General features: G+C 43.4%; 2 long non-coding RNA genes across 25 annotated transcripts in view; both read right to left on the bottom strand.

Moving 5' to 3' along the window:
• Window positions 1–17,181, bottom strand: part of LOC112550655 — a 54,739-nt gene extending 37,558 nt beyond the window's left edge. The window contains exon 1 of the long non-coding RNA XR_003094608.1: window positions 14,789–17,181. This is a non-coding gene — a long non-coding RNA (uncharacterized LOC112550655). The remainder of the gene's footprint in view (window positions 1–14,788) is intronic.
• Window positions 1–21,158, bottom strand: part of LOC112550654 — a 97,952-nt gene extending 76,794 nt beyond the window's left edge. For 20 of the 24 annotated variants that reach the window (XR_003094598.1, XR_003094584.1, XR_003094586.1 and 17 more), the window contains exons 1-3: window positions 20,864–21,158; window positions 20,496–20,654; window positions 17,188–17,359 (exon numbers count right to left, since the gene is read on the bottom strand). This is a non-coding gene — a long non-coding RNA (uncharacterized LOC112550654). Of the gene's footprint in view, window positions 1–17,187; window positions 17,360–18,102; window positions 20,655–20,863 lie in introns of all 24 variants that reach the window. The other 4 variants (XR_003094600.1, XR_003094607.1, XR_003094605.1 and 1 more) reach the window with 2 other exon arrangements.
• Window positions 21,159–21,927: the final 769 nt, after the last annotated feature.

Raw genomic sequence — 21,927 nt, 5'->3', positions numbered from 1 at the left:
TATCCCCACTGGCATCTTTACTGTTAATTACCAGCTAATTGTGAGATGAGAGAGAGGTAGAGAAATGAACCAAACAACTTAATACATACATTTTCCAAATGTTCCCATGGGGAATTAACATAGCAGAATCCACTGACATCATATTTTCTCCATTATATAGAAACCATCACGAACAAAAGATGACCTCACCATAGAACATGATTTTCACTGTGCAGCAGCTGTATTGTCCACTATTCATGCTTACTGAAGTTTGTTATTTTTAGCCTTTTGAATAGCCCTTTCAGACTGGAAGTCAATCTGTGCACCGCTCTCCAAGAGAGTTAGCTGGAGTTTTCTCTGTCTACAGTAAGCAGTACTTCCATTTGAACTGCTTTACCAGCAGACACATTAGGGCAAATCTGAACCCTTTCAAAGTCAGTGGTAGCGTTCTCATTCATTTCAATATGGTCAGGGAATCACCTGGTGTCTCTAAACACATCTAAATTGGAAACAAAATGGGACCAGTCCTATGAGGAATACCAACAACATGTTACTCTTTGACTTGAGTGCTGAGCATTAATTGAACAGCTTTGTTCCCTTAACTTCTCTCTGAAAACAGCAGTATGAATCTAAAAAGCCAGTTATGACCTAGCCCCAGCAAACACTTGCTTACCCCTTGGCTCCAGTGAAAATCATTCAGGTGCTTGCAAGGCTTGGATCAAGTAGGCCAATTTCTCCGCTGGCAAAAACCAGGCAAAACACCATTTAACTCAATGGCAGTGCACTCAATTATGCCAGCCCTGATTGTGATCTGAGTACCCCTAAGTGGTGAAGAAACATCTCATCTCATATCCAAATTTGCCCGCAACCAGCTCATTATGCCGGCGGTATTTGTAGCTTGTGATAGTTCTATAGATTTACGATAAAGTTCGGAAAAGATGACACCTCGCTCACTCTCCCACCAATCATTATAACATGCGAAAGTGAGCGATTTTCTTCATTCATTAGCATAACATCAATGCTCATTATGGTCAGACTGGGCTTTACACCTTCAGTCAGGTCTTTAAGAGCATAAGGTCAACCTAAAGAACAAAGAGAAACGGAGGAGCGGGTTGTTCGTTCCTCCCCAACCTCATGCCTTGCTCTACCGATTGTACAAACCATGGGTATCAGTGGGTTTGGGGGTGTTTCAAAAATAGCTTTTATTTGAGGCTCATTAGTTGCATCCAGCTGTGTTGGCCCTATTGCATGTCTCTTCACAAGAGCCTACTGACGTATCACCTCATCACACAGCTCAAAATGCAAGACTGGACTTGGCATCACAATGTTTATTTGTCATCACAATAGATGGGGCATGGAGGCACGGGTTTCTTTGAAAGGCTTTGGTGAATACATATGAAAATGCAGCCCGTTTCCAGGTAAAATATACAGTTCTGAATTACAGCTTGGATCAATACAGTCGGAAGATTGAGATTATCAATCTTGAGTGGTCTCCATTACACAGAATTGACTGGGAACCGCATAATGACTCCGGTTCAGCCCACCAGTTCAGAGCCAGGGTGATAGATTTGCACATGCCAGTCATCATAAGTTCCTTATCGACAGTGTCCATGTGGCCATTAGTCTTCTGCTACCTTAGTTGTCTTGGTCCAGTTCAAATACTTTATCCTTCAAGCTGCGTCTGAGTGATCAATGCACAGCTACAGCTGGTTGAAGGGGACCAAATCCATTGAACAGTTGATTTGGTTCCATTTTACCAGCTTTAGCAAAGCATTTGGCCTCACAGGTCATGGCAAGTAAAAAAGGGAAATTCCTCGGGGTTCTTTCCTTCGCAGCCATCTGGACCTCTTCTGAACTTGCTGCCTGATGTTGCACCAGTTCAAACGGCTTCACTTTCAGGCCATTGGGATTTATTTAAGCTTCTTAGGCGAGGGCTGAACGGTGGGGCTGAATTAAATAGGGAGTCCGGCAGCAGCAGAATTCCTAGTCTGCAATAACAACCTCCTGGCTGTAGCACCGCTAACCCCAATATTTGGTTTCTTCTTTCCCAAGAGCAAAAGTACTAGCAGAGTCTGACATCAGTAAAGGCTGCTGGCCTAAACCAGGTCCTTTTATTCCCCCATCTCACACTTTTTCTGTGGTTTGCTGTTGGCTGTCCTCCTTTCGGTTCTGTGCTTTGCCCGCAGTAACAACCTACAGTAAACCATGAGTACTGTCGCTTCCTATTGACAGCTTTCCTTCTGGCTGGACAAGTCAGAGTTGTATAAGACCTCTCCCCTGGGCGGTTTTCCTCAGCAGGTGGGAAGGAACAAGCAATATCATCCCAGGTACTTTTAGGGGTTAGAAAGCCTTGTCTTGGAGCCTGCTAATACTCCTTACTCTTGGGCATTAAAACCAGTCTTTTCAACACTTCAAGTATCTGCTCGAGACAAACAGAATGGGGTTTTCTCCCCCCGCAACAATCCAGAGGAGAAAAAAAGTGAAATAAAACAGAAAGGCAAAAAAATAATAATAGTAATAACCAGCTGTCCTTTCCTGGCAACCTCCTATTTGCTGTGTGCAAGAGGCCCAGAGATCAGGATGAATCCTAAAGCAAGCATACACTGCTCTAAGGATCATACAACACTCAGTTCTGACCAACTCTTTGCCCAAATTACAGGACTAGCAGCCTGAAATATTATTATTGTTGTTGTTGTTGTTATTAATAACAATAATAATAGCAATAATAACAACAATAATAATAATTATATTATTTGGCTATTTTGATTGTTTGTGCTGTGCTGTTCCACAAAATCAAGCCTATTTTATCTAGGCCCACACCTGATTATTGTATATCTGTTTGAGCATAGCGTTAGGAAAAAATTTTTAAGTTCAGGAAGGTAAGGTGACTTTTTCTCCCCTTTAGAGCAGTCTATCAACTGTGCAAGCCCCCCCCCACCCAAACATGAAAATAGCACCTGTGCTTGGCACCACTTCATGGAGAAATATTACAACTGGGCCCGGCATTACTGCTCATCAAGAAATACAGGCTTTGGATTGCAACTGGAAGTCTCGCGGCTCACTTAACTGCCCAAAACTGTTACTCTAAGCTGCCTATAAATAAATGGGGAGAGAAAGAGAAAGAGAGAGCGAGAGCGAAAAAGAGAATAGCTTTTAAAGAAGAGCTCTACAATTAATTTAATTGAGTTATCTCTAGGTACCATTTCACGAGACAATCAAGTCAAAGAGCTAAATGGAAACCTAGACAGTGAAGACTTGGAAGTATTAAATTCGTCCTTTGGTGAGTGGTAGAGGAAAAGTAATTATTTACTCGTTGTCAGGGCTGGAAGATGCCAGCCGTGAACACTGCTGCGTGGCGCGTGCAACCGCAACCAAGGGGGGCGCACGGATTTTGTTTTAACATGCAGCAAGCTGTTGACATGGGCACCCTTAAGACATGCTGTGCTCCTGGAAGCACCTGCTCAGTCCTGACTTCCACTGATTTTATGGAAAACAGTCATTTGAAAACAGCAAGGGAGGAAAGCAGAGGCTGGGAGCATGGGGGGGCACCAATCCCAGCAGCAAAGGGATTCATTCAACCTCCCTGCTCTGAAGGGGAGGGGTAGTCTTCAAGGCCCTAAGCTTTGCTTGAGGAAGAACCCAGGTAAAATACTTGAAATCAATGTGTGTTCCTCTCCGTGTGTGTGTGTGTGTGTGTGTGTGTGTGTGTGTGTGTGTGTGTGTGTCGCAACATTTGTTTAAATTATCTGCAGTGAGTTACGGTTGGAGGTTTCCTCTTTAGAAAATGAGTTTTTCTCTTCTGTGGGCCATTCATCAAAAATAATAATGTTTCTCTCACGGAGAGACCTTACCAGCAACCAGGAAACAGCCACCCAAGGTAAAGGAAGCTCCTTAAAAAAAGGGTTACTCAGCAGCTGGGCTCGCGGCTGAGGAATCAGTGTATGCCGTGAGGCTGTTAGCATGTCAGGCACGTCCGCTTTGTCTATGGAGAAGGCTCAACCGCAAGGCACAACAGGTGAGGCTGGGGAACGACAGAGGCTAAGAAAGCTAAACCGAAGACAGCATTTACTGCTTCGCTCCCTGGGACACTTACCGCCCTCGCTGCCCTTTGAACTCACTGTTCACTGACTTTTGCTGCCACACTTGTATGCTGTCAGTGCAACAGGAGGCAGTGAGGACAGGAGTCTGATGGATCAGCATATCCATGTTCAGATAACACGTCCCAATTTCCGTTTTTCCCGCTCCCATTACCTGGGATTTCCTCGCCTTACCCAAATTTCACATGCCCACTTATGAGATGTGCCCAAATCTAAAACCTGTGCCTTTAAAGGAGGTCGTTTACACAACTACATGTGTTCACCGCTTCTTTTTTTTAAAAATTATACTTAGCCAAGCTGAAAATGGTCAGATTTGATCCAAATTGGTCCTTGTTCACCAGAATTCAGCACACACCTAGTCATTTCATCACAGCACTTCTTGGACTTGTGTCTGGGGTTGCCATGTCCCCAAGCAGTTATCTTTTCCTATGCCTGATGCGGGATTTTTTTGTCCCCTTAGCTTCCAGCTAATATCAAGAAGTTGCCACCTCTATTGCCTGCCTAAATACTGGCACCAAATATAATTTATGTTAAATTGCATCGGATACAGGATCCAAGTGACCACCAAGTGTCCCGTGAGCAGCAGCAAGAGAGGCAACAGTCAGATCAACCCAAAAATCAAAACTCATGGCTCGTCTTTCTGCACTGCTGCAGGCTGTGTCTGGCTTGCTTGTTCACCAGTGTCAGAAACCTTAATACCGAAAAGAGAGTCACCAGAAGGCAACACCTGAGGACTTTATACATTGAAAGGCTTTCTACTTACGTCTCCATATTCTAATAAAGACATGCCGTAGACAGCACGGGGAAGCCAAAGAATTCATCACGAATTGTCAATATTCCTAATGAAGCAGAAGATTCAACATGCAATAGAATTGGTCTGCGCTGAATCTTTGCATTGGGCCCATCCTTCTGAGTCCAGGAATGAGCCTGCATTCAGGAAGAGACTGGACAATATTCCCCCTCCCAAATCCTTTTGAAAAATGAACGCCCGTCCAAGCCATTAGCATTACAAGCTAAAAGGCCAAACGAGAAAAAGTCCTCCTGCTTCTCATCTAAATAAACAAATCATTTTTAGATCCAATGCATTAACAATTTATCATTTGCAAATCCAATCAAAAGGAAAAAACAACAATGCAGAACATTGATTTTCTACAGCTTTATCTTAATGAAGTGCACATTCCCTTAGTAATTAGCTTTAGGAGGGCTTTTTTTCCCCTCCCACGAGTTAATGTGTTATTTGATTTCCATCCAAATGTTCTAAATCTGAAGGAACTTCCCCAAAACGAAATAGTCTTTGATAATAAAAGAAACACTTCTCATCTCCTACTTTGGCCTCACTTTTCACCACCTTAGCCGTACTGCAGATGATGTCATTTCATTGACTGATGTTATGTGGAGGTCTTAATCAACACCCCGGTTGTTGTATTTTACATAAAGTATCAATTGTATGGCGAGAAAATATAAACTGACATTTCTCCTTATAAATGTCAACCCTTAAAGTATATCATTATCAAAATAACTGAACTATATTTTATTCATGTGTATTTTAAAAACGGTAGCTATGCAACTCCAAAACTACAACCGATGCAGGGCTAAGTCATCAGGTGTCTAAAATCTGTGCATCTTAATGAAAAGCCTTTGGACTCTTTAGTATGTAGTTGGCATCGTTGTCATTATAGACACTCAACTGGCTACTGAGTCTTTCAAACCAAAGCTATTGCCTGATGCAGTAAAGTGTCCGTTTAATTTGCACATGTCTGTAGAGCTCAACTGCCTCCCACAATCGCAGTTTCTTTTCTCCTTGTGGCTAACCCGTACAGCACAGCAGTAAGTCTCACCGCAACACCAGAACTAACCCTAGCACAGGTACCAAGATCACAAGTTTTGCTGCCCTGCTTCCCATGATACCAACATACAACATGCTCCAGGGTTGCCCTTGTGCCCATAGTGTGCAAAAATGCTATGCTGAAGATGAAGATACAACATCCCTTCCTTCCTATTCTTGTATTGGAGAGCTCTTCTAAAAAGATCTCTCTTTTTAAAATGATGCTGAACAGAGAATTACTGCTTCAGTCCTGCTGCCTTAGCTATTTGCTTAGATGCAATAGATAATCTGAGAGTTGGAGGTTACACTTTTCCGCGAGAGTACATATCAATATCCATAGCGGAGAACAAAAGCAAACAAAATCTACTTAGGGCAAAATCATTAGCCAGTTTGTCCCTTATTAATGTATAAGACAGAGATAGACCTGAATGAGAAATCTTTGATCTCAACATCCATATCTGGATCTAGATCCAAATATTGCTACTCGGACTGATACAGATGAAGGCCAAATTCAAAACAGAGGTAAGTAGAGCCAAAAATCCAGATAGATTAAAATCTGGCTCAGTTGCATCACAAATAATAATAGAGCGATTCGCAGTGCTGCCTTTTTCCTCAATGGTCAGATCTCTCTGAAGTGTTGTCATCCTTAAGCAGACACGCACCATGTAAAAGAAACGGAGAGAAGCTCTCCAAAGCCATTGCTCTGAAACGCAACGGTATGTCTGCGTTTCATGAAGCTGCATCTTCTGAGACCTACAATTGCAATACTTTTTTCTTTTTTTGAACTAAGGTAGTAAAAGCGAGCAAAGCTGTTCGCTAATACAGTTTGTGCATTTTACGAACCAAACAATTAAATAGGTTTTAAATCATCTGCTGACTGCAAAAGCTCATGCAGGGGAGTGTACTCAGCATTTTTAAGCAGCGACTGATACTAGATACCACTCTATACTACAAACACCAGCAATCCTGCTAAAATCAATAGAAAATTAGATGCTATGAAAATGCAATATGTGTCCAATTAGTTATAATTGGAGCAAATGGTGATGTAGATAAACTCCCAGAGTAAGATGTATTTGCCCAGAATGCTCACTGCCTGCTTTATGCACAGAGCAGTATTGGCAGTCACCTACTCTGATGTATCCTATAACATGAATGATGATCCATCTAATACACATATGTTAACTGTTATCTAATTATGGAGTTGCACCGAGCCTTTCAGATTGCTTTGGAGCACTACTGTGTGTTGTGAAAAATGATTCTCCATCACACAGAAAACTCCCTGTTGTACTTGACAAATTATGCCAGCAAACCTGTTTAAGAACTAAAAAAATCCTTGAACGCTGTGACAGGTGAAGAAATACGTTGCTTGTAAGTTTGGAGGGAGGGTTTTTGGGGGGGTTGTTTGTTTTAAAAATGCTGGCTTTTAAACTGTACATTTGCTTTTATTTGGTTTTCCTTCTGCCTTTTGCTTTGTCAGTTCAAAAACCTTTTTACCAATTATTTCTCAGGGATCTGTCAACTATTAGAAGCTGGGCTGCATGACAAAAAATGGAAGGAGGGTGTTTCATTCTGGTGCTTTCCTTTTAAAATCTCTTCTGCTACAGAACGGATTCCTTTTCTCTTAATTGTGTGACTAGAGACTATGAGCCAAGTTCCTATACCATACAGCTACATACCCACATCACATACAGTCGTAGAGCAAATATAGGAAAGAAACATCAGTGCAAAGGTAGTGAATTGGTCCAAGAAGCTTCACTGCTTTCTCAAGCTATTTAATACAAAACCAACTCAGATACCTTGGGATATAACCATTATTATTTTCCTTTTGTATTTTTTTGTCATTTAAACATATAAATGAGCTAATATTTATCTTGCCAGCAGTGCTACCTCTACAACCACGTAGTGATGATTCACTGCAAGATGAATTTTTAATTCCAATGTTTAGTTAATTATTCAAATAAACAGCAAAGAACTATAGCCCAGAAAGGAAATTAGGTTGGCATTAATCTTGCCCCTAAACCTTTTTTTCCCCCATTATCGGACATTGTTACTTATGTTGTATAAGGAAAGGTCTCTCGAGGGGAAAAAAAATTAAAAGATAGTAGCTTGTATTTGTTATGCTGACTCAGCCAGAGAATGGAACAAAAAATGCTAAGACCTGATCCATAACTTGTGTGTCTATTCAAGGAATGTATTCTTTCTCAACGCTGATAAAAGTTTAATATGTAGTTGCTCCAGTTTTTAATAAACTTGTCAACAAAAGAGCAAAGCAAATTGATGGAGGCCTTCCCAGGAATAAATTCAGTTCCAAACAGACCAAATGAACATGGAGGATAGGAGGGATTGCATGGGCTACTTTTGCTGTTCTTTGCAAAATAGGTTGTGGTTGGGGGTTTTTTAACGTCTTACTACCTCAAAGTCAAGCCCTTAGTAAAAAAGCCGGTCTAATTTAAGGGAAGAAAGATGTTTCAGCACACAAGTTCATCAGATCCCTGACACCAGGGGAAGAGAAAAAAATAAAGAGAAGGAACAAATCTAGTGTATTGAATTAATGACTAACACATGCCTAGATAAGAAAATGCCATTTCACATCTAAGGAGTGTGCAGACTTTTCTCTCCCCCCTTCCTGGGTACTTAGCATCATCTATTGTGTTAATTCTGTGTATATACGTATACTGTATACTCAGCAGTGTGCCCTGGCAGTCTTTTCTCATATATTGCAGATTAAAAGAAATAGTGATACTTGTTATAACACTGAAAATATGACGTAGCCTGAGCAAAAGGTAGGTAACCAAACCAATGTCTTCCTCCTTTATTCTGCCTGTACCTTATTCTCCCATGAGTCATCCTTCAAAAGAGTGATTCTGGGCCCAGGCTTTTCTCTCAAACTCCCCATTATCCCCATTTATGTCTACCATACCCATCACCTACCTCAAAATGCCTCCGCCTGGTCAACCCTCTCTCCCCCAGTTCCCTCACTGCCTTCAGACAAACAGGGCCACAGGGCCATGTCTAAGCCTCGTTCAAGCAAAAGTGAATTATTTCACTGCAGCAGGATCAGGCCTGTACTGCCCTATAGCTACACATGCCAACCTGCCCATCTCACACTTAGTCCAGTCCATATACACGAAAAAACACATCATGCACTATAAATTAAAACCCTTAGTACAATCAGCATGTGTGCAGTTCATGATTTTACATTAATGAACTGATCTGTTGGGTGTCTGCAGATATTTGGAGGGTTTTATTTAACGTCTGACTTACCTGATCTAAATTTAAGATTTAGATCCAAATTCCTGCGCGCTTCAAAGGAAGCAGAATTCAAATGAGTTATTTTGGGCTTGTCAATTAGATTAAATGCGCTTTTTTGTTTACATATGTGACCGCTTATACTGTCTCGACTTTTGCCATGAGCTTTAGCCTTCGCTGTCCTGCTGACAGTTTGATTTGCACTGAGTGGGTTAAAAGACAGAAAGGCACAACTCGTCTCCGAGGCAGAAAGAGTGATTCCGGAGACTGGAAGCCGCTGTCCTACCCTTTGAAACCAACTTCATTCCTGGTTGCTCTGAGGTCACCGGATTCCTGCTCCTGCGGCTTTATCTGACTTGAACAAGCCCGTGTTTACTTGCCTATGTAAGGCCTTCCCCTAGCACAGCTCATGTCCTTACAGCTGTTTGGTCACTGATCGCTTTGCACTGCTGCGTTCAGTTATCACGAGGAGGCCTGCACAACTTGACTGCCCAGATGCCATCTGAATACGGTTTCAACCAGAAGGGCAGCTGAGAATGAGGACTATTTTTATCAGCTGTTCTGTAGTCCCCTTGGACTCATCATCTGCCTTTGGGCTTTTATAGATAGCGGCACACTTTCCAACGCTGGCCATATCTGGGCATGGCAAGTCAGTTGCAAACACAGCACCATATTTTGCGGCGGGGGGTGGAAAAAAGCATCTGTTCACAATGTCAATCAGCCTGACAATATATCAATATATGTGTGTGTGTGTGTGTATATATATATAAATAAAATATATATGTGTGTGTGTATGTGTATAATATGTAGATAAGGTTCCTTGGGTGAATCTGATATCTTTTATTAGACCAACCCAAATAGTTGGAGAATAGTTATTAAGCAAGCTTTCGGGTTCAAAAACCCTTCGTCAGGCTAAGGAAATTATAATATGTATGTATGTATGCACGTGTGTGTGTGTATATATGTAACATGTATGTATGTATGCACGTGTGTGTATATATATGTAACATGTATGTATGCATGCACGTGTGTGTATATGTAACATGTATGTATGCATATGTGTGTATACGTATGTATACACACACGCACGTGTGTATGTGTGTATGTATGTATGTATGTATGTATATGTATATAACTCCTTCCTTCTGTACACTCACAGCAAATGTTCCAGTTACTAGCACTATATTATTGAGGTTTCCTTGAAAGTAGTAATTTCCTTATGATTTAAAAGAGATTTGGTTTCTGAACACGCTCCACCTGCGAATGCATGCAAAACATACATACACCAGGCGCCACTCATTTAGAATGGGTACTCTGGTTCATCTACATATTAAAGTGGGCGTCGAGGCTCTGCGTGGTAAGTAAAGCTGGGGCTAAAAATGCAGTTGGGGTTAAAAGGAGCCTGCAAAAATACATGAAAAGCATGCCGTGTGAAACAACAGATCGTTAGATTGCATGCCAGATACAAGACCGTATAGACTTATCTGCGCATGCATCTCTATCTGTATACGCCACTATCAGTTCTGGTGCTGCCTATGCATCAAATATAAGCTTTTGCATTACACAATCACCCTGGCTTTAGGACAGTCACAAGACAAAAGCCACTCTGCTTTATGACGCACAGGCTGGCAAAGTGCTGCTCAGCCCAGTGAAAGTCTGAAAACTGGGGGCTGAAGAGGCCGCAGCTCAACATGCCGAAGCACTTAGGCTTCAGAACAAGATTGCTTCTCACCGTCAAAGTCTCCCGGCTGCTTTGCAAAGATAATGATGCTGTTTTTGTTCTCCCGCGGTGACAGAACTCTTCCGTTAGGTACCCAAGTCATGCCAGACTCCTCTGGATCCTATTGAACTGCCATATCACGTTGGGCCTGCTCTGCTTATGCATTCGGGGCCGCTTCTAGAGGCAGCGCCAGGCTTCATGTCTAACCTACACCAGATACAGCAAATCGCACAGGCAAAAGCAGGTCAGGTGTTCCCTTAAGGCCCTTGTAAAATTACCATTGACAGGAGTTTGGGCCATCTCAGAAAAAGACAAACTGTTTTCTGTGTGGCTAGTAAGCCTTGGAGTGCAGGTCTGGCCCCAGTGAAGTTAATGGACGGGGTTGAGCTAAGATTTCACTCTGTTTAACCCGTACTCCAAGCACAAATTGGAAAGTAAAAATTAATAGACTATGCATACTATAGTAGATCTGCTTGTCTATAGATGTCGAGTACAGGTGTGTGAGATTTTACAAAATAATACCTGAAGCTTCAAATTCACCCAAGGAACCTTGTCTACTTGAAGCTTTATGCACTTAAATGGAACAAATTTCTCCTAGATATCCATTTAACTCAGAGTGGTTTTTGGTTTGTTTTTTTTCTTTTTTTACTGAAAGTGGAGGAATTATTTATAAAACGAGCCAAATTCAACAGCTGCCCGGCACGGTGAGCACACGAGTCCCAAAATCAAGGCCAAAAATGTAAGTGACTGGACAAGGGCCATGAATGGGAATCGGTATCGGGGCAAGTAACAGAAGTCAAGGCTTCTTGATTCCCATCTTTGAACTTCTAGACTACACTTCTCCCTCTCTCAGCCAGCGTCTCCCAATGGGAATACCTTTTAAAACGTAGCTGCGCGCTTGGTTGAGTTAAAAAACTCCAACGTCAGGCTGCAAAGCTTAAGTGTACTGTCTTTCACTATAAAGGAACAGTAAGTGGTGTATTTAAAAGGCACTTCTGAGATTTCATGGGGATCAAACAATAAGCAAATACATAATTTTCCTGACAGAGACAGGCAAGTCCTCATCATTGATCGTTGTCAGATAAATGACGTGGTGCATGTACTTTTTTTAAATGCATCCCAAGCAATACATGCCGTTCGCATTTGCCAGTTCAAACCTTTGACGGAAGGTCTTGCTTACTGGCTGAAAAGAATAATTAGCAGCTTGGGGTTCATGAAGTCTTGGCTCGTTCTTTCTCCCCTTGCCTCTTTCTTTCCAGGGCCTTCTCTTGCTCTTGGCCTAAACTAGTCCTGGGAAACACAAGGGAAGCCCTGCCCAGCTAGGCTGGTGTCAAAGGCAGGGAAAGATACTGCAGTGCAGTGCTGATCTGTTCTGCAATCGGACGTGCAGGCTAGTCCAAACCCTGAGTCAGCACAATTTCTTTTTTGATTGGTTGATCCGAGTAACATACTTTCAATTTATGCTAAAGTGGCAGCAATTAATACATGTTACCCACCCCCCACAAATCCCCACCTTTCCAAAACCTTGGAATCAAATGCACAAATCGCATCCCCAAAGTCACTCTCTGGTCCTAAATATTCTGAGGCTCTTTCATTTTTAATTTAGGGCATTAAAAAAAAAAAATTGCAATCCAAGCGATGCTCACTTTGATCGACTTGTGCTGCAGCAGCTAAAATATCTGTCCTGCAGGTCAATCTAATCATGCTTAATAGCAGTTTATTCTTCAACGCAACATTTTTCACGTTGGGTCGACAGTTTTAAATGAGATTGCTGATGCACCCCTTTACTAATGCTTTTACCAGGGCCAGCACATGCTTTGAAATACTTGTGCAATAAAATGCTTTATTGCTCTTGATGAATGCACTATTAAACTTGAATTGCAAACAGCCTTTTTTTTTTTTTTTTAAGAAAGGGGGTCCTCATATTTGTTTGGCCACCTGGCTCCACGTATATACAATTATAATGAGAATCACTCGCCGTCAACCTAAACGAACGCACAAAAACTAAGAGCCCATTGGGAAAATTGCAACTCACCAGTCATCCCTGCGCTATCTTGTGCGCGTACAAAACATCCACTTTATACCTGGGGATGGTTTCGCTGACAAGCGGAAAATTCGTCTCGAGAACGGCTGGATTTTGTGAGGCATAGAATAAGAAAATTTAACTAATTTGGTCCACTGGATTTATGGCTTTTACAATTCTCAGAGCTACTGTTTCCGCAACTCGCACTTCGCAATCCCCCAGTTTGGTGTTTGGATGATAGCACCTGAATCTCCCAACCTTTTCCAGCGGTGAACCATGGGAGGGTCTGGAGGAATGAGGCTGATTGTGCTGGAGAAATAGATTGCAAATCACGTTTCTACAGAGAGCAACGTGGAAATAACCTGAATCTTAATTTTGGTTGGTGAGCACTGGGGGCACACAGGGCTGTCACAGTTGTAATTAAAAAAAAAATAAAAAGCTATCAACTAGGCAGGTAAAATCACGCACATTGTTTGCCATAAAAACCTAGAGCCCAATTTGGCTTCTCCCGAAGCCAATGGCGAAAACCACCCCTTGCTTTTGGGTGCGATCTGATCTCTGCTTGCAACGCTTGCATGGGACCAAATGCTTTTTGTTCTCATTCTCCTTGGGGTGTTTTAAGGAGCACAGCGAAGTGCACTGTCGCAAAGAAATGATTGAAGTAACGATGGGATTGTAACGGACTTCAGCAAAGTGGAGATCTAGACCCGGGCCTCTACCAGCACTACAAGAAAAGGCCTCACCGCTGAGCCGCCCTCAAGTCTTTGCTGCTCAGGATAGCATGCTCCCCAATGCCCGCGTCTCCCCTAGCCTCTGTGCCTCTCTCTTGGCTATCCGAGTTATTAACATACCCCAAAGACAGCGCTCAAAATTATAGCTTCCAAAATATTTACATAAAAAATAAATCTGAACACTTAGTTCCTTCCTAACGTTAGTAATTCCATTTGATTAACAAGCATATTAATTCAGAGAAGGGAAAAGTAGATAAAAATTGCATTAGGAATGCAGGTACCTATTGTAAATCAGAGCCAGGTCCCTTAGCAAAAGCACCGCTAAACAGCAGAAGAGTTTCAGTGAAACCTGAGCTGAGAAAAAAGCTTTCACCAAAAAAAAAAAATTTAAAAAAAAATGAAGGCAAATTTTGTTTTATATCCAGGACGGTGAGAATTGTCCTCATTTTCAATTCAGTAGATCAAGCTAATGTCAATGATTTACAATAAGGGGAGCCACAACCAATCCTGTGAACTAGAGTTTTACAGCTCAATCCAAGCTAATTTCAAAACACTAATGCTTTTTTATTTTAACGCAACGTGTTGCCATAAAACTTTTAACATTAAATTGGGACGTATTTTGGGGAAGACGCCACTGCGTCCTTGAAATGACTTCACAGCTTGCTATTTGACCGCTCCTGCCCGCTGCCTTCGCACCGAGTAGACAAGCTACCATCAAGACGTGCCTTGCCTGCTTACCAAATACCCTGGTGCTTATAGGGGGATGGCTGACCTGTCCCCATTCCCGCAATGAGGGATATATCATCCGGGGGGTGGGGGGGGAAAAGGGCATGGTTAAAAGCGCAATGCAGCTTCGGCCCCAGCTGCTGAGACGGTTCAGCTGAGCGTGGCTGAATGTGTCTCGGCAGGTGAAGAGCGTGAGTCACCTCGCCCCCGGCCCCCGGCGGGGAATCTGGCACTCCTGCCAAAGGTCATCCCTTTTGGCAGAAAACCCATGCCGGTTTATTGTGGGGGGCTGCACCTGTCACCGACTCCCAAGAGCCTGACATGAGTGGGATTCTCCTAAAGAGCAAAAAGATCACATGATTTTTTTTTTTAATTTTTTTTTTAAAGGCCATAAGACCACACCCCCCGCAAGAACATATGCTTGTCCCCTAAATGTACCTGGAGCCTCGCACGACAGCTAGGCAACGAGCTCACTTTCACTTTCATTCAGGACAAAGTCTTTCTTTTTCATGCAACTCAGTAAATGGAGAGGTTTTTCCACTCGTCCAAGGCAGATGCTGCTCTACCCCCCGTACGCATTTAAATCAGTGGGAGCCCTTATTTTACAGGAGGGAGGGAATATGCTATTAATACCGACTGAATAATATACACTATCAAAACCTCAGTGATATTTCAGCCGGCCTTTTCTAACCAGTTATTCATGAGCTCCTGCTTCTAGTTAAATCCCTTTTGGCATACATGTAACAAGTGACAACGGTGCTTGCCTTGAATCGAGAAGGATAAGGACTTCTTTTGCAAGATCCAAATCCAGGGTCTCGCTTAACAGCTCCAGGTCATGAGAACAAGCAAAACTGCACTTGACTCCGAAAACCAAAGCTCTCTTAGTAGCTTGCTTAACCCCAGCCATGGGTACCAAGTTGCCTGACTGTCAAACGATACGTTAGCAGCACCTTTGCAATACGAATCAAGTGCGTCGTTACGCTGCCGGGAAAAGATTCGAAAGCTACAGGTTCCAGGTGATTCTGACCTAGCACAAGTTTGGTGGACACCTTTTTTGAATCTTAAAACAAGAATAATAGGGAACACCACTGGTTTAGGTTTTTTCTCTAATTGCAAAGGTTTTGGAAGCATGAGCTGGAAACTTCTGGACAGATAACCGGCTGCTGCCGCCTATATCCAACGTCAAGCATGTCACTGTCTTTTTTCCCCCTGCTCTATACTGAAACTCTTATTTTGGACGACTGGGAAAAGAACCGAACCTATTTTTTAATTTTTTTTTTTTTTTTTGCACAATGCAAAAAAAGCACATTAACACACAAAATACTTCTGAAATTCAAGCATGCACATTTTCAGGGGAAATGTGGAGTCATGCATTCAGGGTTCCCTGGGTTTTAGTTATTTCAGTCATGGGGAGGGTTGTTTCCAGGGCTATCCTCATGACAAATAAGCTTGCCTTTCTGTCTGCTTTTTAAGCATGAAAACTTTTAACACGGGAAAAGTTCAAAAAAGCCTGACTTTGCACATTAATTAAGAGCTAACATGCTGCACAGCCATGACAAAATTGCTCTACATATTCTCTCTCTCTCTCACACTCACTTTCTCTCCTCCCTTGTCTTTCTCTGGGTTTTTTTTTTTTCCTGGCTTTAAATATCAACCCCTATATGCTGTAGCTTTCTAGTCTCCTTTTGGAGGGGGGGGAAAGCACACACGCAAAGAGCCACTGGCCTGTATCCCTGCTAAAAAACAGAAGTGGACAGCAAGCTTTCTTCTGGCATTGCCTTTCAAAGCCCATGCCGCAGTCAGCATATTGAATATTTAATGTCCTGATGAGCATTTCCACCTGCTGACACAGGCAAAGTGACAGAACAATACACGCACTGGAACAAGATCATCAATTGACTCCCCAGTCAGTCTGCCATGTCAGGCATTTAAAAAAAAAATCATCCGTCTGTCTTTCTCCCCTTTTTACACTGGGTCACATACAGATTGCTCCACTGAGAATGATCCCCACCTGAAATACATACTTCTTTACATTCCATAGCTTGCCAGGTTCATATGGGCATATAAAGAAGTATGTCTCTCAAGCAGGTAGTTTCAATATGCGCATTTATATGTTCACAGGAGAAAATAGCGCTGATTCAGAATTCACATCCCAAGAGTGAGTTAATGCTCAGTTTAAAATAGCAGTTTCTTTTTCTTCCAGCTCCAGACACAGAAATGCATGCGCATTCACACCCCCCTCCCCACACACATCACATATATACACACACTGCCCCCCCGCTTCAAACTAATCTCCAGTAATCCATAGCTACTCATCTGCAGGTTTCTGATTTTTGTCACGGGGAACAAAAATGGACAAGACGCCGGACAAAAAGGCAGAGCCACTGAGCAGTTTGCCCCTGACAGTGCCTCGTTTTCACTTAAATGGGATAGGACAAAAATACCTTGGGGTTGCCCTGAAAAGTAGATATTTCATTTGCAATCCAAAACTTTCAATGATTAAAAAATAAATAAATAAAAAAAAACAGATGCAGAATAAATTTTAGTGGAGAGATTTATTTTCTTTTTTCCTATCCAAAGCCGCCAACCACAAGAGGGGGAAAAAAATACCCGAATACTTTGTACTCTGCAATTTAGAAGCAGAGCCAACTTTTGGGGAAATCTTAGGTACATTCCATCCAAAAAACTCACAGGTCCTTCCTTCTCTGAAAGCTTATAAATCACCATCAGGTTCCCCCCTTCCACTCGCTAAGGTTAGAGAACTCATCAGTAACAGACAAAGAATTGCTGTCATCAATTAGTTGGGATTAAAGCATAAGAAGAAGAAATGATCTTACCTAGTGAATCCAAAGATTTTCCTGTGCAGGTCATTGTAAGTGCAATACTACCTTGCAAATGAGAGAGCCCCCAAAAGAAAGGAGATGCCTTTTTGGATGGCTTTTTTTTTTTTAATTTTAAAATGTCATCCAGTAGAAGAACTCCGCAAGAGCCGGGGAGGTTGAGAGACACCTGCAGACACGCAAAATAATAGGCAGAACTGGGTAGTCTCAGCAAGGTGCTTGCAAGGATAGGCCAGAGTGCAATGCTTTTTGAGTTACTCCTTAAGCACCCCCTGCATGCATGCGTGTGTGTGTGTGTGTGCGTGTGTGCGTGTGTGCATGCGCGCGCGTGTGTGTGTGTGTATGCCTTTCTCCTGTTTGCATCAGTCAGTCTCTCTCTCTCTCCCTGTCTCTCTCTCTCTCTTCTCACTCATTGCCTCACCGCCACTCTGAGCTTTAAAGCTCCCCTAACAATGTGGTCCGAGTGGCACTGCTGAAAATGATGATTGTACTGAATAGAAGACTATTATTGGGCAGGATTTAGGCATCAAGCAAACCAGGAGGTCACACGGGGCGCTTAATGCTCATTCAGCATTGCTGTAATGGTATGCTTAGCTTGTCCACTCACCTGCTTCATTTGACTGCTACCCCTAGCCTGAGCCCTGCAGATCAATACCAATTTACAGGCAAATGTAGAATGGCTGCCTTAGTATTAATGAATTTTACCGTTTCTCACAGTCTTCTAATGAACCCTTTAAAGAGAGTTTAAGTAAACTTAGCAAGTGGCAAACTAAGCACTTTGGAATACTTAATTGCATCGATGTTTCCCCCCCACTTCATTTAAAAAAATTACTGCAAACGGGGATGTGAGGATTTCCCTGTTCCCCATCAACTTCCAGGGCCAGCAGAAAGAAAATAAAAGGCCCCACAAACCTTTCTGAAGGTTTGGTAAGGTCCAGCCTGGAAAGCGACTTCACACCAACCATGTCTCACTGCTCAGACGCCTCGGCCCTGGTTTTGTTAGACACCTTCCTTAATACCTTTTGGTTTGCTTGATGTTATCCCTACCCTTGTCCAACTGAAAGGCAATTCCCAAGCGTTGGGGACTAAAAGGAAGAGAGGTGGAGCTGTGACACCACCCGAATGCACGACTGCAGTGAAATTAAGGCAAGACAGAGAAGTGAGGATTTAAATAGGCACATGCCAGGCGTATGAATGAAAGCCTGATTGCTTTAAGTCAAGGGAAATTAGCCAATGTGGGGGATCTCTGCCCAGCCACAGCATTGGGCTGAATGTCTGTGGAGTCCCAAACTTTTGCAGATGAATGAGATGGGGACGGAAGGATAATAATGGAAATATTCGTATACTGGATTTTGACACTGAAGTTTTAAGCCTTTATTAAAAAGGCTTCGGAAAAGAACCCCACTCTTTGAGCATCTATAAAAGTCACAGCAAAGTTTATCCAGGCTCGGTGTGCGGGCACTGCCTGATACCAGGTGCATCTGGGGAGTGTATTTCTTTTTTTGTTAATTCACCTTGGGTGTTTGAACAAAAATCCACGTTTTCCAAAAAAACACCCCTCTGTGACGGTTGGCGGGGCAGAAGGCATGCGGACCTACTGCTCTTTTGGGCAGTTGGTCAGGGCTATTGAGCCTTTCCGCATCCTGGATGATACAAGCAGAAGCTCTGGCTCGGAGCGACAGTTCTGCAACTTTCCCTCACTCACCTAGGCTGGCTAAGCTGCCTGGTGGCACGTTCACAGTGGAAAATCTTGCCTGAGAAACCTGGGGCCAGGGAAGCACAGGAAACTAAGGACAAGAAAATCCTAAATCCTTAGTGCCATTCGATAAACTAGAAGTGCAGAAGCTAAGGAGCAAATGAAAGAGGGGAAGGGGACTGGAGGTAATGGGAGTGAAGGTGCACATGGGGGGGGTCTTGAGGAGGGGGGCAATTGGCACATGTTCCTACTCATTGGGGGCTTCATCCTGCCCCCAAGGCTCCACGCGCTCGCCTAGTCACTTCAACGAAGGCTCTCTGCAGCTGGACAGCTCAAAACTTTTTGGACTTGCAAAGAGTAGTAGGTGCTGGAGAAAGCCAGGGCTTATGTCAGGGTGCAAGAGGTGCAGGGGAGGATGAGCAGGAGGTAAAAGCTTGCGCTAGTTCTGGCCAACCTGCCAGCGCCCTTCCCTGCATACGGCGGTTTGTATCAAGTCAGGTTGGGTAAGAAAATGAAAATTTGAGGAATAGACAAAATCACCCATTCAGGAGACACCCAGCAATTAAAATGACAGCACAAATAATAGATTTCTGACTGTACAATTACACGATTGCTGAGCATACACTCTAACAGGCACATACATCTATTCATACACTATGCACACACTATATGCTATGTACTGTATTCAGATAATATATATCTGTTGGCATATAATGGGTATGTATCTGTATAAAGAGATGTAAACCGTCGAGCTATATTCTATAAAGCACACCTATGTTCTGTGTGTGTGAATATAGATTTCACAAGATCTCTCACAATCTATATACATGTACTACCGGTGTGTGAATGTCTCTGATACACCACTCCAATGCAAAATGCAATGACCAGAGCTAACTACTGGCTTCAGAAGCAATCATAATCAAAGGATGTGTGAAGTGTAACCTTCCTTTCCAAATCCTTGCAGTGAAAACCTAACTTCTCATCCTATGGCTATTCCTTTTGCATTGTCCATAAACATCGTGCCTGTAATTAATGCTCTCTTCTAGGCTTTTCAATGGTTAATCACCGCAGCGTTGAGATCATTGCAAGTTAGGCTAAGTTAAAACCCCATTTCAGCCTTTGCTCTGGGTGGTATTATTTCAGCTCAGAGCCACCGGTTATTTAAAAAAAATAAATAAAAAAATCCCCTTAGGTGTCATTTAGCCCAGCTCAGAATTAGGCATTGAGAGGAAGGGTTTAACCTTGCAACGTGATTGCATGTCAAAGTTCTAACATTTCAGTTCAGCTTATTCTAGTCCACTGCTTGCTCTGCAGTTTTTTTTTTCCCTTTAAAAATGCGGAGTGTGCCACAGCAGAACAACAACAACACCACCACAAAAAGGGTCTCGTAACCCACCCACATATTATCACACCCGCCCTGTGCACACGCACACACACACGCACGCATTCACCAAACGCAGAGCCACCCCTGTCAGTCCACGGGCAAGTTGGATGGGCACCGAGTCCTACGTTAGCCAGCAAAGTGTTTAAAAACAAGCCGAGCTGGTGCAGTTAAAGGAAAGGCAGATCGTAGAGAGGGGAGGGTTTGGGGGGTGGAAAAAAGACATACCAGTTAGAAGATTCTCTTGCAGCAGTGGAGTCACCAGAGCACTAGCTGAAAGCTGAATCAGCTTTCAAGAGTTAGGGATGCATAGAGGAGGGTCATGGAATCACAAGGTAATAATGCGCTTCATGCTGCAGCCGTCAGCCTTCTCCTTAGAGCCAATCTCTAATGCAGGAAGGGAAAAAGAGAGCAGGCCCAGTAATGGTATTAGTCCTCACTTGGAGAGAGAGAGAGAGAGAAAAGATCAGGCAACCCCCTGCACCCCCCCCCACCCCCCAACAAGCACCACTACAACTCAATCCCTCCTGCTGCATCGCAAGCTTAGTGGTGGAGGGGAGGTGGGGAGGGAAGGGAGGGAGAGCTAGAAAGCTTACAGCTGAGGCTGAGAGAGAGAGAGAGAGAGCACTGAAGAGCACAGGCAGAATAGGAGGGTGAAGCAGGAGTTAAGGAGAGGCAACCTTCTGTGCTCAGATTGCCGCACACCTTGATGCATAAGAGCTGTGTCTGCAGAAGTCTCCCATCTCCCGCCCTTCCTCTCTTCTCTCCCCCTATAACCCCTCCCCAAAGGGTCAGCCTGAGGTAGAGGTCAGGATGCAACAAAGAGCACGCACACATGCACGCACGCACACACAAAAAAGGGGGGCTGCACTGGGAAAGGGGTGGGGGGGGGGAACCTCTGATCAGGAAACGAGTCCACCTTTCCAGTGCTTATATACCCAGCTAAGCATCTGAAACACGCGCTCCCAGGCAAGTGGCCCCTTTTCATGCCATTCCCTCCCTGACCATATTTAGTCAACCATGGCAAAAAATAGCCTGTCAGCTGGAGACTGCCGAGCAGGGAGTATTTGGAGTTCAATCGCTCCTCTCAGCCCATTGACTACTAGTCCTGCAGGGTCCTGACTCTGCCTTTTTTTTTTTTTTCTTTTTTCACCCTGGGCTATTTTTAGCTAGGCCAAATAAAGAGGCATCTCATCTTACCACTCTCTGCCCGTCCCAAGGTTTCACCAGGCCTCGACTATGTATGGTAAGTGCTGTCGTGGAGCGACACCGAGACACAGACCACGTCCATTCCTGAAGACCTTTGTCTCCCCTCATTTTTCCCCCTTTCTTCCTTTTAGTTCCTTTCCTTCCTCCCTGGTAGGAAGGTATCCGGAAGAGGAGGTGGGGAAAAAGAAGTTGAAAGGCTATTGATTTTTACCTTAAAGAGAGAAGAGCCATGATTCAAATGCACCACATTAAGACAGTCTCCCTAGCCGTGAAATCCTGGGCACTTAACCGGCTGGCCAAGTCTTTCCTCATTCTGTATCTTTAAAAGCTGCCAGCTGACAGGGAGCGTGCTGTATCTGCTCCTCTTGCTGGCGAGTGTACGTCTAGCTAGAAGCCATGAAAATCCCTGCTCTCACGAGTTCCCTGGTAGTGCACACGCACAACTCGTAGG

Source organism: Alligator sinensis, unplaced genomic scaffold (genome assembly GCF_000455745.1).
Source record: "Alligator sinensis unplaced genomic scaffold, ASM45574v1 scaffold1046_1, whole genome shotgun sequence".
NCBI classification, from domain to species: domain Eukaryota; kingdom Metazoa; phylum Chordata; order Crocodylia; family Alligatoridae; genus Alligator; species Alligator sinensis.
The sequence above is the reverse complement of the archived record's forward strand: the minus strand, read 5'-3'. Positions and strand labels throughout refer to the sequence as shown.